Source organism: Primulina tabacum, chromosome 18 (genome assembly GCF_025594145.1).
Source record: "Primulina tabacum isolate GXHZ01 chromosome 18, ASM2559414v2, whole genome shotgun sequence".
NCBI classification, from domain to species: Eukaryota; Viridiplantae; Streptophyta; class Magnoliopsida; order Lamiales; family Gesneriaceae; genus Primulina; species Primulina tabacum.
Genome location: NC_134567.1, coordinates 1,752,515 through 1,767,894, shown reverse-complemented (window position 1 = coordinate 1,767,894; position 15,380 = coordinate 1,752,515).

The window sequence follows — 15,380 nt, the reverse complement described above, 5'->3', positions numbered from 1 at the left end:
GGAATGTTTATTAAAAATTTATCAAAACACAGGAAAGTGTTTAGTCCATTACTGAAAAAAGATGCAAAATTTATATGGACAAAAGAACACACACATGGATTTATTCAACTAAAGAAGATTTGTAAAAATCTTCCGAAAATGGCTATTCCTCAATATGAAGATGATCTGGTATTATATACAAATGCCAGTGATCATTGGTGGGCGGCAGTTGTAACCAAGCTCACATCAAAAGGAGAACAGCCATGCAGATATTGCAGTAGACTTTTCTCGGATGCAGAAGCCATAATATGACATATCAATGAAAAGGAATTTTATGCAGTACAAATGGCTTTTGAAAAATGGCCATTATTTTTAGTTGAAAAGAAATGTACTTTAAAGATTGATAACACACATGTAAAAGCTTTATTAAGGAATAAAATAAAATCTAAACCTGAGAAGACAAGATTATTAAGATGACAAGCTTTATGTCAAAATTATATTTTTGAAATTGTGATTATAAAATCTCATGAAAATATTCTTGCAGAATTTTTAACAAGAGATGGACATCGGTGATATCGATGCCATCATGAAAATGCAGAGGCATTTGAGAGAACACCTTGAAATGCTTCAAACCGAGTTCAACAAGCTGACCTTAAACGCACAAGATGCGGGAAGGCTACAACAAGCCGATAAGAGAGTTGTCTCTGATCGAATTACATTATGTTTACATGCTTATACTCAGTTATGATATGTAATACAAATGCATATCCTCCAAGGCATTGAGAAGCCACTGGTTTCCCAAATAGAAAGTTTTCGAGTACATGACTCTATACACGGAGCAGAGGATTCCAATACCCCTAGCACAAGTGTTAAGTCAGGATCATCTCCAGATGAGTCGGGCTGAAATAAAAATTGAGACTCCAGATCCTTATCTCGAGTCTTCAAGTCAACCCTTCACCTCGGGGATTGAAGAGGGAAAGATCAACCTTAGACCTAATACTGACAAGGGTAAATCTAAGGTTGATACTAATGAAACTACAATTTCTCCATTTCAGGTTTACCAACAAAGATGGGAGAAATTAAAAACAAGAGTAGGCATTAACCCAGCTACAATCAGAGTTGATGTTTCAGGGAAAATCCAAAGGAGGCCAAAGCTTGGTATGAATTCGGGGCTCTTGCCTCAGTTTATACCACATCACCCAGCTTTCCAGAAATTTCAGATTACCTAAATGGATTTAGGAAACTGTTCACGAAACTTGGACGAATAATGATTATTTGTCCAGAGGAGATATTCTGGAGTTGTACTTCTTCAATACAACCCCAGAACCATCATGGAAAGGTTCACACGAAGCCTTGAGTGGTGAAGTACTTGAGTCTCATTTTTCTACCAGAAGAGCATGGGGTTTATGGGTCTGTCTAACCGAGATGGACAAAGTCAAGTTTCCGTTTAAATTTTATCATAATTAAGTAAACGGATCATTTCTGTTAACTATCATTACAGGAAAAACAACAAGTTTTGCAGAATATTTATTTGGAAAGAAGAGAAACCTTTTGTGGAATAGCAAGCTGCCTATGAGTAAAGAAACTGGTCGGAAATCTTCAACATGGCTCATGTGGGAAGATGGTCAGAACAGATCTGTCCAAAATGCCCTAATCAAAAGGAGCCAGACTTTGGCAAGGGCTTCAAACCTAGATCGGACAGGAAGCATCTTGCAGAGACAAGACCAAGTGGTGAAGTATCACAACCACGTTTTCCTCGGGGACATCAAAATTTTAAGATTTCTTGACAAAAATAAGTGGACATGTGACCCTAATCACTTTTCTTGGGGATTACAAAAGTAAAGATTCTCTGATAGGAGATAGTGGGCATGTGATAAAGCCACTAAATGAACAAGAGAACTTGGACCCAATTACACCTAAAAATAAAGAATAAATGAGAACTAGTAAAAAACACAAGAACAAAGTGGGAACTTGAAGAAAATGTACTATACATATTTGAAGGTTTCTAAAAGACGCATCAAGAGAATAAGAAAACAGCTTCCTAAATCTCAAAGCCTTCTACAAACGGCTAAAAGAAGCAGGAAATGAGATATCAGCTGACATAATCCAGACGCATATATACTATTTATGCCAGGAGATAAAAGTAGAAGAACAAGCTGTTTCTAGATTGATAATCTAGAAAAAGACAATGCAAGAAAAGTAGAGGGACCACTCAACCACTCCCTCAAACCCACTCAAAATATAATGTCAACCACAACTGGAAGACATTAAAGAAAAGTTATGGCAAGAGTTTGAAGTCCGCAATACAAATCCGCTCGGGACTTCTATAAATAATGAGGCAGAAGGAAGATGAAGACATCACTCAACCTCTTCATTTTTATTCAAAATAATTTGTAATATTTTCTCTTTCAAGTTTACATATGTTGTAAGTTCATCTAAAATTAGTAGCTAAACAAGTTTCTCCTCCTCTACAGGAGGTTACTAGGTAATAATAGTTTGTATGTTTGGATAAAAGCAACAAGGCTTTTGCCCCTCTCATGTATTAGTTTCAAATTGAACTACTTTACTCTACACCCTGACGTAGAGAACGAAACAGGGTTGTGCTAAGTGCTGTTGAAGGAATCTACGTCAGAAACAATCGGTTGCGATTGTGTGGTTGGACTGTGAGGAGCAGTTCGTAAAACTCGGTGGATATAACCGACGGCACTCTGGTAAAAAAGGTAAACTATTCAATTTATTATACAGAAGCGTGATGAGCCTTTTATAAAAATAAAAATAAAATTAAAAATAAAAATCGATCATTTGAGAATGATATATAGGCTGAAAACCTTGCGTAACTGCATGTCTTGGGACTATATGCCATTAAGAACATACTCGATAGATCAAACAATGACACGTACCATATTTGAAGGAATAAGAGTATGTTTGGAATTTTTAAAAAATGGGGTAGTTAAATCTAAGTTTGGAAGGAATGTGTTGTGAAAAGAAAGTTGAAAAGAGAGATGAGTATTTTTAAATAAGTTGCCCAATACATAATTATCCCCATAAATTGTTATGGAATTAATAATTACCTTTTGCAATTACATTACTCAAACATTAAGAGGTTGAAAGTAATCGTGTTTATCCTATACCTGGCCTTATATATTGGCTAAAAAATTATTAAAAGCCTATAAATTTAAAATAAATCACAATTTTTGGAGGCGAAATAAATCACATGTTTTAGTATACAGAAACAAGGTTTATTTATTAACAATATAATAACATTTAATAATTATCTGTTAAAAATGGGAAATTTTAGCTATTTGTTCTTTATTTAACTAACATTATGATATATGAAATCCCCGATAATGTGATTATATGTCATACTTAGTATTTACGAATTGTCTTAGTATAGTTTGTGTAATAAGGTCACGTGTAAAAATTATAAATCAAAAGGTTTTTTTTTAGAATTAATGTCTAATTAACCCCGACACAATTAGGAAAAAGTAATTGAATTTTGTTAAGATAAAAAAATGTGAAAATGGTTTCTTATATTATACACTTAGATTTGTTGAAAATAATATTTGAATGTTGAAAAAGTAATAGTTGAATATTTGAATGTTGAAAATAAGAGTTGTAAAATTAGAAATTAATGTGTGATGATGTAGGTAATGATGTATTTTATTTTTGGATTATTTGTAAAGATTTTCTATAAATAGCAGTGTTCTAAAAAGCCCCGCTTAAGCTTGGAGCTCGACAAAAACGCCCCGCTTCGGAGAAAGCGGAAAAAAGCGGTCAAACTGACGGTCAAACTACAGTTTGACCGAATTAAGCGTAATTAAGGCTTTAATTAAGCGCGCTTAAACACAAGTAATCACATCTATTTATTTTTAATTTTTTTATTCTGAAGGTATGTTTTTATTTTAAAATAATAAATTAGGTTTATAATTTAGATGTTTATTTTTTAATTTTAATTATGATTAAGCGTGTATGACAATGATTTGACAAATATTTAGCATTTTTTAATGTGTTTTAGTTGCAAAAACAAATAAAGATTGTAATTTTGAGATTTTTATGCTTTTATAAATATGAGAATTAATGCATCAGACTTAAATTTATCATATTTATGTATTATTTTATCTATTTATTGGTTTGAGACAATTACAATTACATAAAGATAAAAAACGGTTTTTCACGCTTAAGCCCGTGTTAATCTCGCTTAAGCTTGAAAAGCTTGGAGCTCGACATCCGCGCTTCGGGACGCTTCACGCTTTTTAGAACCTTGATAAATAGATCTCTCATTTGTGAAGAAAATCACAATTGAGTAGAGAGAAAAATATTATAAAGTGTGTAGTTTGGTAAATTTTGAGAGTTTGAGATTTTTACTTTTTACCATACATTTTTACTTTTTCACAACACGTTATCAGCACGAAGCTCTAAAAGTCCTTCATACTTTTCCAAGCTCCAAACAGAAGAAAAAGGTAAAAAAGTAATAATATTTATTTTACTGTTATTTATTTATTGTGTATATATTTAATATATAATATAATGTTATTATTAGAAATAATAAAAATAAATTTTTCAAAAACTTGCCTGAGATGTTAAGACGACATCCCACACTCCCAGTAAGGGATACGACAAGTATAAAAGCCTATAAGGTTTTTAAACAAAATAACTTATGTCACTTCATTATAATAATGTGATATGATATACATAATTATTTAAACATGACTAATATTATATACACCATATTATTACCATAAAATTATACAAATACATACATTTATTTTTTTGTACACCAATGGTCATAAACGGTAACAAAACGGCTAGTTTTTGCCCTATAAATATGATCTCACAAACTCTTTCAATCACTCCAACTTTCTCCTATTCTCTAAAAATTATTCTTCATCAAATTTTCGAAGAAAAATGAAGATGGCTTTCTCAAGGTTATTTTTAATTATTTTGGTTATCATACTCACGAGTCTTTTATTTATCAGAGAATATCCTTCTCGTGTGTTTTCTTTATTTTTACAAATGCTTGTACTTGTTGTTTATCCATTACTTTGTATTGCAATATTCATTAACTAATAAAATGCATCGTAATTTTTTAGTATCACCATGTCAAATTTGACAAAGCTCGAATTTGTTGCGCTCGACATCACGGGAAAAAATTATATGTCATGGACTCTCGATGTAGAAATGCATCTTCAGTCATTGGGTCTAAGCGAGATCATTAAAGAAAATGGTATATCTTCATCACAAGAAAAAGCAAAAGCTATAATATTTTTGCCGTCGACATCTCGATGAAGGTTTAAAATGTGAATATCTCATCGAAAAAGATCCCATGGCTCTGTGGAAAGGATTGAAAGAAAGATTCGAACATATAAGAGAAGTTATACTTCCGACCTGCCAGAGATGAATGGAATACGTTGAGATTCCAAGATTTTTAAAAAAAAGTCAGTGATTACAAATCGGCGATGTATAGAATAATCTCGCAATTGAAATTTTGTGGGCACGAGATTACTGAATTGGAAATGCTTGAAAAAACATTTTCCACTTTTCACACATCGAATATAACTCTACAACAACAATATAGAGTGCGTGGATTTTCGAGATATTCTGAACTTATTGCATGTCTCCTTGTGGCGGAAAAGAATAATGAGCTGTTAATGAGAAATCATCAGGCCCGACCCACTGGTTCAACGGCATTTCCTGAAGTAAATGTCGTAAGCAAAAAATGAATTTAAATCTGGAAACCAAAATCAAAATTATAGACAAGATTTTGGTCGAGAACGAAATCGAGGTCCTGGTCGTGGACGTGGAAGTGGAAGTGGAAATGGTCGTGGTCGTGGACGCGGCCGTGGTTTTGAAAATAATCGAGATAGTTACTTTCATAACTCATCTCAAAATAACGTCCCAAACCATCCACAGAAAATGCATCATGAAAATATGAGTGTTAATGAGAATCACTCAAAAAGATTTGAAAGTTCTTGTTTCAGATATGGTACTCCAGGACATTGGTCCCGTATTTGTCGAGCCCCTGAGCACCTTTGTAAACTTTATAAAGAATCAAAATAAAGGGGAAAGAAAAGGAGACCAACTTCACTGAACAAAGTGAAACTTTGAGTGATTCAACTCATTTTGATGCTGGAGATTTTCTGATTGATTTCTCAGACAATGATCAATTTGCTGGTGGAATAAATATGTAAAATATTTTATGTACCCATATGATAATGTTTTATCGTGTGCTATATTTTTTTACATATGTATTGTATTGCATTTTATTTTTATAAATGTATTAGTCAGTAATTTTATTTCATTGCATATCTTTTTGAAGTTCAAACATGGAAAATGTTATGAACAAAGCTGAAGTTTGCATACCCGATAGTGGTACAACGCACACTATCCTCCGAGATAAAAGATATTTCTTGGAACTAAAACCAACAAAAACAACGGTGAATACAATATCAGGTCCTGTAGACTTGATTAAAGGAATGTGGTAAAGCACAATTTTTGTTACCTAATGGTACAAAATTTTTTATCAATGATGCTTTATATTCACCACAATCGAAAAGAAATTTGTCGAGTTTTAATGATATATATTCCCATGGGTATGATACTCAAACAATGAATGAAGAGAATGAGAAATATATGTGTCTTACCACATATAAATCAGGAAAGAAATATGTGATTGAAAAACTACCAATGCTTCCTACTGGATTGCATTATACACATATAAGTCTCATTGAATCAAACATGGTAGTTGATAATTCTTTAATATTAACAAATTGGCATGACCGATTGGGACATCCTGGTTCAACAATGATGCGAAGAATCATAGAAAATACACATGGTCATCCACTGAAAGACCAGAAGATCTTTCAGAATAATAAGTTTCAATGTAAATCATGTTCTCTTGAAAAACTTATTATAAGACCATCACCAGTCAAAATCCAAACTGAATCACCAATGTTTCTTGAACGTATTCAGGGTGATACTTGTGGACCAATCCATCCACCATGTGGACCATTCAGATATTTTATGGTATTGATTGATGCCTCCAGCAGATGGTCACATGTATGTTTATTGTCAACTCGAAATGTTGCATTTGCAATATTACTTGCTCAAATAATAAAATCGAGGAATCAATTTTCCGATCATACAATCAAGAAAATTAGACTTGATAATGCTGGTGAATTTACTTCCCAGACTTTTAATGATTATTGTATGTTTATGAGAATCATTGTTGAGCATCCAGTTGCTCATGTACATACACAGAATGGATTGGCTGAATCATTGATTAAACGTCTGCGAATGATTGTTAGACCAATGATTATGAAAACAAAGCTCCATATTTCTATATGGGGACATGCAATTTTACACGCTGCTTCATTAATTCGCATCAGACCAAGTGCATATCATAAATACTCCCCATTGCAGCTTGCATTTGGTAAAGAACCAGACATTTCTCATCTGAGAATTTTTGGATGTATGGTGTATGTGCCTATTGCACCACCGTAACGAAAGAAAATGGGACCTCAAAGAAAGATTGGAATTTATATCGGTTATGATAGTCCATCAATCATTCGATATCTTGAACCTCAGACAGGCGACGTGTTCACATCACGTTTTGCTGATTGTCATTTTAATGAGAAATCTTCCCAATGTTAGGGGGAGAACAGAAATATACCGAAAAGGAAATCACATGGTATGTATCATCATTATTACATCTGGATCCAAGAACAAAACAATGTGAAAAAGATGTACAGCAAATTGTGCACTTGCAAAGAATAACAAATCAAATACCAGATGCATTTGCATACACAAAAGGGGTAACTAAATCATATATACATGCTGCAAATACCCCTGCTCGAATTGAAATTCCGAAGAAACAAATTGAAGATACTCATGATGTCATTAAATGCCTGAAGCGTGGAAGGCCAGTCGGTTCCAAGGATAAAAATCCTCGAAAAAGAAAATATATAGAGAAACACGATGATCACAAAATAAAGAATGATGTTCCTGAAGAAACACATGATGATCACAAAATAGAGAATGGTGTTCCTGAAGAAACACATGATGATGAAAATGTTCTGTCAGAACCACAAACTGACGAAAATCATGAAATCTCTATCAATTATATTAATACTGGAAAAATATGGAACCGAAAAGATATAGAAGAAATTGAAGATATATTTTCATATAATATGGCAATCGACATCATAAATGATAATGAAGATCATGAACCAAAATCTTTTGGTGAATGTAAAAATCGGCAGGATTGGATATAGTGGAAAGAAGCCATCCGGGTTGAATTGGATTCGCTAAATAAACATAATGTTTTTGGACCTATAGTCCTTACACCTGAAGGTGTAAAACCTGTTGGATACAAATGGGTTTTTATTCGAAAGCGAAATGAGAAAAATGAAATAGTAAGATATAAAGCTCGACTTGTTGCACAAGGTTTTTCTCAAAGGCCTGGAATTGATTATGAAGAAACGTATTCTCCCGTAATGGATGCAATTACGTTTCGCTATTTGATTAGCTTGGCGGTATCTGAAAATTTAGAAATGCATCTTATGGATGTTGTTACAGCTTACTTATATGGATCACTTGATAGTAATATATATATGAAAATCCCTGAAGTATTTAAGATGCCTGAAGCACAAAGTTCAAAACCCAGAGAATGTTATTCTGTGAAATTACAAAGATCATTATATGGGTTAAAGCAATCCGGTCGAATGTGGTATAATCGACTAAGTGATCACTTGATGAAAAAGGGATATGTAAATAATTCAATATGCCCTTGTGTTTTCATTAAGAAAACAACATCCGGATGCGTAATTATTGCTGTATATGTTGATGATTTAAACATCATTGGAACGAATAAGGAAATTCAAGAAGTTGTGTCATACTTGAAGGAAGAATTTGAAATGAAAGATCTTGGAAAAACCAAGTATTATCTGGGTTTACAAATTGAACAAAAAGAATGTGGAATATTTGTTCACCAGACAAATTATACAGAAAAGATCCTTAAACATTTTAATATGGATAAATCAAATCCTTTAAGTACTCCAATAGTTGTTAGATCATTAAACATTAAAAAGAATCCATTCCGTCCATGTGAAGATATTCTTGGTCCAGAAGTACCATATCTAAGTGCTATCGGTGCCCTTATGTATCTTACAAATTGTACAAGGCCTGATATATCTTTTGCCGTAAATTTGTTGGCAAGATTTAGCACATATCCAACAAAGAGACACTGGAACGAATTAAACATATATTCCTGTTATCTACGAGGAACGACAGACTTGAGACTTTTGTATTCAAAAGATGTTAATCCAAGTATAATTGGTTATGCCGATGCTGGATACTTATCTGATCCACACAAGGCACGTTCCCAAACTGGATATGTATTTACTCGTGGAGGCACTGCAATTTCTTGGCGTTCACAAAAACAAACGCTCGTAACAACTTCATCAAATCATGCCGAGATTATTGCACTACATGAAGCAAGTCGTGAATGTGTGTGGTTAAAATCAATGACCCAACATATCCAAATATCATGCGGATTATCATTCGACGAGAAGCCTGTGATACTATATGAAGATAATGCTGCATGTGTTGCTCAAATGAAAGAAGGATATAAAACGTCCTGCTCTTTTTATTGCTTTAAAAGTACTAGAATTTTTTTTTTCCTTTCCCTTTTCCTTTTCCTTTTGTTGAATTCAGATCGTTAATTGTGACTTTCCTGATCATGCTCATGAGGGTCGATGGATCCATCTACATAAAACCACAGTACTGGGCGGCGGGGGACACCAGCAACACTCTCACCGGTCAACTAGGCCCTGGCCTATCATGATTCGAATAGAAATACGATCGTCGGGGCTCCCTCTGGGGCCTTTTCCCATAAATGGGCTACCTCTGGGGCCTATTCCCCTCACGATATTCCCATTCTTCCGTTACCACAAAACTGTTACCACATATCCGTTACCACATATTCGCAATGATGGAAACACGATCGTCGGGCTCCCACTGGGACCATAACCCTCACGACGTCGCCAACATTAACGAATTAGTCACAATTATTTCACATCCTTCAACATTTTTCATTCACATCACTTTAGAAAAAAAATCATGAATATCATTACGTTTTTCATTTTTGAAACCAAGCATGCAACATGTATTTTAAATGTCTTCTTAAATCATAAAAATCCCTTAGACATTTAACAATCATCATTTAATCATGAACAATTCATAAACATTTAAAAATAATCATATTTTCGTAAAAATAGCATTTAGGGCACTGCCATGACCTTTACTAATTTCCCGGTGTAAAAAGACCGTTTTACCCCTGGACTCGACATTTTACCTTTTCGACTTTTTTTCTTGATTTCATGACTCTAACATGTCCCAAATAATTATTTAAGCTTACGTGAATTTTTCCATAATTTTATTTGGCTTAAAACTTAAACTTTTTCAATTATCTTTTCTTAATTATTTTGACGGTGTTTTAATCCCGAAAAATCCCAAACTTTAATATAAAATTCCTAAATTCTAAATTTAGTCCTTTTATATTATTTTAGCCCTTGTGGACCACGACTCAACCCCCGTGAGCCGTTTTCCAATTTCTTCTTCTTTTAAATACCCTATTTGACACCTAAACTTCGACCCCGAGCCATCTTTTGATTTTCACGAGTTACTCTCGAGCCATGTCAAACCAAAACTTGCCCAACATGACAAAGTACCCTACTGGACTCTAATTTTGTCAAAATATCCGCCCAAAATTGAAAACGAAGCAGCCCCAGGTGACACCTAATCTGGCCGAGAGTTTTAAATTGTGTGGACTCTTGTTTGTTGTGTTAGGGACCCTAGCCAACGACCCTAGCCCCGAACCCGTGTGTTGTGCACCTCCTTTGGACCCTAGTGAACCACCCTTGCCCAGCCCGTGCCCCATGCTTCGAGCCCCTGGACCCCTGAAGTTGTGCGAAACATGCAGCAGCTTTGTGCCACTCTCTCGGGTAGAGTCCTTCCTACTATGGACTCTTCGCCGCCTCTCCTCTCGAGTCCTAGCATGGCTAGGACTCTTCCCTGGTCTCCCCCACGCCCCTGGCTAGCCCCTGGACAAGAGCCGCAGCCAAGCCCGGCCGTGAGGACCCCTAACCGAACCCATGTTCTTCCCATGACAGCAACTTACGTTTTATTTGGTGCTCTTCAAATTCCAGCGTGTATGGTACGCTTACAGGACCCTAACTCACGTGTAAACCCTTGTATATCATGGCCTAGATCATGGCAGTCCTTAAACAACATACAATCATGTTTTAAGAATCAAAAACCTTGCTTAACATATCATGCTATGATCCAAAACGAAAATTTAGAAAAGTGGCACTTGTTTTTCTTTCATGTTATTCATGCATCCAATAGTTTAAGCATTAATATGATATGATGGATGAGTAAAGGGAGATTAGGGTGTGCCTTTGCATTTTATACGCACGAAAAACCGTTGACGACGAAGAACGGGACGCGACGATGGCTTGCTCTTGGCTTGATGCCTTTGAAAACCTCTTCTAGCTTGGTGTGGTGAGTGCCGTGTGTGTATGGGAAGGGTGGGGAATTTTCAGAATAAAAACTATGTGGTGGCCGATTTATTTGATGGTAGACTAGGTTTTGCAACTTTTTACACTTTAAATACTAATTAAATCCCTAAGTAGGCTTTAGGCCTATTAAGCCAAAAAATTAAGCCCATTAGTTAAATTAGGATTTAAATAAAATAATACCAAAGTTTTTCTTTAATTAAATATGTGAATTTATTAGCCGGGTTGCCAAAAAGCTCGTATTTTAGTTGAAAAACCAACACCGATAAAATTTACGCCCCAGCGTATAAAATCACCTCAAAACCCTTAATTTCACAAAAATACTAAAAAGCATCGACCATCTTTTAAATAATTAAAAATAATTATTTAATAAAAATATTTTACGTTTTCTTTAGCCCCCGGTCCCCGTTCCTCGATCGTCACTTGAATATTCCTAAAATACATTTTTTATGCATGATGACAAATAAATCTCATTTAGCATATAAACAAGTACGTCACATAATTAATTAGCAACTAAAATCAATTAATTACTCAATTTTTCATAATTTCCTAGATTCGCATGCAGTTGGATTACGTCGTCTTAATTTTGGACACAATTCCTCCCCCCCTTAAATAAAATTTCGTCCTCGAAATTAGATCTTACCGAATAGATCCGGATAGCGACTCTTCAAGTCCCTCTCGGTTTCCCAAGTAGCTTCCTCTTCCGAGTGATTCAGCCACTTGACCTTGACCATTGGAATGACTTTGTTACGCAGTCGTCTTTCTTGTCTAGCCAGAATCTGGACAGGTCTTTCTTCATACGACATATTTGGAGTTAGTTGAAGAGGTTCATAATTAAGCACATGTGATGGGTTAGACATGTACTTCCGCAGCATCGAAATGTGGAACACATTGTGAACTCCAGAAAGTGCGGGTGGCAATGCCACTCTATAAGCTAGTGTCCCAATCCTCTCCAAAATCTCGAATGGGCCAATAAATCTAGGACTAAGCTTTCCCTTTTTGCCAAAACGCATAACACCCTCCATGGGTGCTATCTTAACAAACACGTGGTCGCCTACTGCAAACTCCAAGTCCCTTCGTCTTTTGTCCGCATAACTCTTTTGTCGGCTTTGTGCAGTCTTCATTCTATCACGAATCTTGACTACAAGCTCAGCTGTTTCTTCAATCACATCTGGACCAATGTCTCTTCTTTCCCCAACCTCGTCCCAATTAATAGGAGATCTACATTTTCTTCCATAGAGTGCCTCAAAAGGAGCCATTCCTATTGATGATTGATAGCTGTTATTGTAAGTGAACTCCACTAGAGGTAATTTTTGTTCCCAACTGCCTTAGAAATCAATAACACATGCTCGCAGTAGATCTTCCAAAGTCTGTATAACTCTTTCTGATTGACCATCGGTTTGAGGGTGGAACGCTGTACTGAACAATAACTTGGTCCCCATCGCTGCATGCAGACTCTTCCAAAAAGATGAAGTGAATCGCGGGTCTCTATCAGAAACAATAGATACTGGTATCCCATGCAGACGAACTATCTCCCGAATATATAACTCTGCATACTGAGCCATGGTGAATGTCGTCTTAATAGGTAGAAAATGCGCTGATTTCGTAAGACGATCAACTATCACCCAAATGACATTCAATCCCTTAACAGTCTTAGGCAATCCCACAACAAAGTCCATGGTGATATTTTCCCATTTCCACTCGGGAATAGGGAGTGGCTTCAATTTTCCCGCTGGTCTCTGATGCTCTGCTTTGACTTGCTGACAAGTCAAACATTCGGATACATATCTCAAGATGTCTCTCTTCATGCCTGACCACCAATATAACAACTGCAAATCTCTATACATCTTTGTACTGCCCGGATGAATGGAATATGGTGTGTCGTGGGCTTCCTTCATAATAAGATCTCTCAAAGAATTGTCACTAGGAACCCATAGACGGTCTCGATAACGGACTAAACCATCCACCACTGAATATAAATTCCGGCCCTTGGCTTCATCTCTTGCTCTCCACTTTTGCATCTGCTCATCAGTAGACTGCCCATCACGAATTCTATCTCTCAAAGTCGACTGTACTGATAATGTGGCAAGATTAGGGGCCTTGCCCCTAGCATACACTGTGAGTTTAAACCGCTGTATCTCGGACTGCAACGGTCTTTGGAGTGATAAATGAGTGATAACTGCTGCTTTTATACTCAATGCGTCTGCCACTACATTAGCTTTCCCCGGATGGTAGCTAATGTCACAATCATAGTCCTTTACCAATTCAAGCCATCTGCGCTGTCTCATATTCAACTCCTTTTGGGTGAAGAAGTATTTCAAGCTTTTATGATCGGTGAATATTTGGCACTTCTCCCCATAAAGGTAGTGTCTCCAAATTTTTAGTGCAAAGACTACTGCTGCAAGCTCAAGATCATGAGTAGGGTAGTTCTTTTCATGAATTTTCAACTGTCTTGACGCATAGGCGATAACTCGGTCGTTTTGCATCAGAACTGCACCTAGACCTAGCTTAGAAACGTCGGTATAAAGAACATACTCCCCTTGCCCTGAGGGCATGGATAACACTGGTGGTGATATCAAGGCTTGCTTCAACTTGTCAAAACTGTCTTGACACTCGGATCCCCAAATAAACTTAGCATTTTTCTTCGTCAAAGATGTCAAAGGCACTGCAATAGATGAGAACTCCTTGATGAATTTGCGATAATAGCCGGCTAATCCCAAGAAACTGCGAATCCCGGTGACACTCTTCGGTACTGGCCACTCTTTTACTGCCTCAACTTTACTCGGATCAACTTCCACGCCATCACTAGAAATGATGTGGCCTAAGAACGCCACTATGTCAAGCCAAAACTCGCACTTGCTGAACTTTGCATATAGCTTTCTGTCTCTTAATACCTGCAGTGCTGTCCTCAAATGGCGACTATGCTCCTGATTCTTAACAATCTTAGATGTGAGCATCTGATCACCGGAAGGAATCGAAACTTTGAAACCCAAACCCATATCTTGAGGAGTAATATTCAGTCTTTTGATGAAGGTTTCTGATATGAAAGAGTGTGTAGCTCCTGAATCTAGCAAAGCATAGGTAGCTACGCCTAGAATGATGATCCTCCCTGCGGTGAAAATGTCTTTTAATTCTTTTGGTGTTGACACTTAAGGATTTACTATCAGTAATTCCCAAAGTTGAATGAAGATTTCGTGTTGAACTTAAACATTTCTTGGAGAAGTTTCGCTTTAGTCCCTCAATCTTTTAAGTTTGCATTATTGACCCATAATTTTCGAATTATTGCACTTAAGTCCCTTAAATTTTCGAAAATTGCATATTGGCCCCCCAATAATTTCGAAACCCCCTTTTATGGTTTTCTTTAATTTTTGGCCCTTAGACTTTTTATTCTGAATCATAACATCCTTCACATAAAATAAGGCACAAAAATTCGAATCATTTTTTTCTATGATTTCTAAAATCATCGCTTAAGTCCAACTAAGTAGAACATGCAACCTAATTTATTCTAGATTGAAACTTAATCACAATTCAATTCTAATAACCAATTTAACATTTCATGCAGAAATAAGCAATATAAAAATGTTAAATGACTAGGTTACCCGTGATGAGTGTAGTGTCTGCCTCTTCCTCAGCTTCCTCGACATTCATAACATAAGCTCGGGCCGTAGTAGCTGCTTTCATATTTGGGCAATCAATAGCTTTGTGACTGGCCTCCTTGCAGTAGAAACATTTATATGATCCCAACTCGCATTTGCCAAGATGTAGACGGTTGCACTCCTTGCATGGTTGCCTCTCAGCAGGCTTTGGTGCTCCCGGATTCTGTGGCTT